The sequence below is a fragment of the Sander lucioperca genome, chromosome 16 (assembly GCF_008315115.2).
Source record: "Sander lucioperca isolate FBNREF2018 chromosome 16, SLUC_FBN_1.2, whole genome shotgun sequence".
Classification (NCBI taxonomy): Eukaryota; Metazoa; Chordata; class Actinopteri; order Perciformes; family Percidae; genus Sander; species Sander lucioperca.
The window spans coordinates 23,682,903-23,686,210 of record NC_050188.1 but is presented as its reverse complement, the minus strand read 5'-3'; positions in this window follow the sequence as shown (position 1 = coordinate 23,686,210).

Sequence of the window (3,308 nt, the reverse complement as noted above, 5' to 3'; positions counted from 1 at the left end):
CTCCTGTTGGCCCCCGTTGGCCCCCGTTGGCTCCCGTTGGCCCCCGTTGGCCCCTGTTGGCCCCCATTGGCTCCCGTTGGCCCCTGTTGGCTCCCATTGGCTCCCGTTGGCCCCTGTTGGCCAGTGTTGGCCCCCGTTGGCTCCCGTTGGCCCCTGCTGGCCCCCGTTGGCTCCCGTTGGCTCCCGTTGCCCCCGTTGGCTCCCGTTGGCTCCCGTTGGCCCCCGTTGGCCCCTGCGTTGCTGGGTGTGAAACCCCGACTGACTCAGGATCTCCTGTTTCTTCCTTCACACGTTACACACCTGAAACATATCAACATATAATACAATAATACATATATATATATATATATATATATATATATATATATTATATATATATATATATATATATATATATATATATATATATATATATATATATATATATATATATATAAACATCACCTAACAGGTAGACAGCCAGACAGAGAGACAGACACGCAGACAGAGAGACAGACATGCAGGCCGGCAGACAGACAGACAGAGAGACAGACAGACAGACAGCCTTTATTGATGCGTGCTTGATGACTGCGTTGTGGGATCAATAATTAATTATTAATATAACGGGTTGCTTATATATCTGACGTAGGTGGATATGCCATATATATAATTATTTATATATATATTATATATGGCATACAATTATATATATATGGCATATATAATATATATATAAATAATGATATATATATATATATATATATATATATATATATATATATAGAAATAATGATATGGTATATATATTTATATTGTTTGTTTGACAGATATTTACATGTTTAATGTTTAAATATTCCTTCATAGTTGAAGTTTTTCTAAATATATTACATCACAGTTAGAAATAAAACCATCGTGTGTCGCCCTCTGCTGGACAAACGGCTCAACTACAACACAACCTGGTCAGATATATATATATATATATATATATATATATATTATATTATTATATTCAGCCTTCACATTAGCAGGTATGTGAGAGGAAACATCAAGACTTCAGGGAGAAACTGGAGAGGTAACGAGAAATCAACTTACTGTGCAGACAGAAAGAGGATCAATCAGGGGACGCAGGTCCAGAGTCCAGGATCCAGAGTCCAGAGTCCAGAGTCCAGAGTCCAGGATCCAGAGTCCAGAGTCCAGGATCCAGAGTCCAGAGTCCAGAGTCCAGAGTCCAGAGTCCAGAGTCCAGGATCCAGGATCCAGGATCCAGAGTCCAGGATCCAGGATCCAGAGTCCAGAGTCCAGAGTCCAGGATCCAGAGTCCAGAGTCCAGAGTCCAGAGTCCAGAGTCAAGAGTCCAGAGTCCAGAGTCCAGAGTCCAGAGTCCAGAGTCCAGCGTGCAGAGTCCAGAGTCCAGATTCCAGATTCCAGGATCCAGAGTCCAGAGTCCAGAGTCCAGAGTCCAGAGTCCAGGATCCAAAGTCCAGATTCCAGAGTCCAGGATCCAGAGTCCAGAGTCCAGAGTCCAGAGTCCAGGATCCAGAGTCCAGAGTCCAGAGTCCAGATTCCAGATTCCAGGATCCAGAGTCCAGAGTCCAGAGTCCAGAGTCCAGGATCCAGAGTCCAGGATCCAGAGTCCAGAGTCCAGAGTCCAGGATCCAGGGTCCAGAGTCCAGAGTCCAGAGTCCAGATTCCAGATTCCAGGATCCAGAGTCCAGGATCCAAAGTCCAGATTCCAGAGTCCAGGATCCAGAGTCCAGAGTCCAGGATCCAGAGTCCAGAGTCCAGAGTCCAGAGTCCAGGATCCTGGACTCTGGACTCTGGATCCTGGAATCTGGACTCTGGACTCTGGACTCTGGATCCTCTGGATCCTCTGGACTCTGGACTGGACTCTGTCCAGGATCCAAAGTCCAGATTCCAGAGTCCAGGATCCAGAGTCCAGAGTCCAGAGTCCAGAGTCCAGAGTCCAGAGTCCAGGATCCAGAGTCCAGGTTTCAGATCTCAGAGAAGCAAAACTACCTAGACAATCTGGCAGAATAATAAAGTTTATAGATGTGAGTCTAATCTCACACACACACACACACACACACACACACACACACACACACACACACACACACACACACACACACACACACACACACACACACACACACACACACACACACACACACACACACACACACACAGACGCACACAGACACACACACAGACGCACACACACAGACACACACACAAACACACAGACACACACACAGACACACACACATACACACACACACACATACACACACACACACACACACACACACACACACACACACACACACACACACAGACATACACACAGACGCACACAGACACACACACAGACGCACACACACAGACACACACACAAACACACAGACACACACACAGACACACACACATACACACACACACATACACACACAGACACACACACACACACACACACACACACACACACACACACACACACACACACACACACACACACACAGACGCACACAGACACACACACAGACGCACACACACAGACACACACACAAACACACAGACACACACACAGACGCACACACACAGACACACACACAAACACACAGACACACACACAGACACACACACATACACACACACACACACACACACTATAAACTGTGATCAGATAAACATTTCAGACCTTTATTTCCCTTCGAGGGCAGATTTGATTTGCAGTTAAACCTCCAGTCACTCGGACAGTTGGTTGTCATTACAGTTTCTCCGCTAGATGGGAGAAATTCTTACACAACGTAGCTTTAAAGTATAGTCATACTGTTGTATAAACAGTTATTTATTTTAACATCAATTCAAGCACATTCAACATCAAGCATTAATAATGACTTAGTAACAGCATAGATAGATAGTGTAGGATATATTTTCATATTAGTTGTGGGCCTTAAATCATGAACTGACCTTGCACTCTCTGCTCCTCTGGGCTGAGAGGAAGCCATCTGGTCTTTGACTGATAAGACATTTTAGGGGAGTACAGGATCAAGCACTACCCGGGAAATAATTAACAAGTGAAATATAAATATAATAATATAATAAATATTCTCATGGCTAGAAGAGCAGAGAGAACAAGGTCAGTTCATGACTTAAGGCCCACAACTAATGAAAATATATCCTACACTATCTATCTATTAGGGGTGCAAGATATATCGACTCAATATCGTTATCGCAATATATGGAAAATAAGTATGCAATATTTAGTTTATTTTGTGCAGTGCTGCGTCCCGTCCGTTGGCTGTGTGGCTTAGTTGTATTCGACGTAG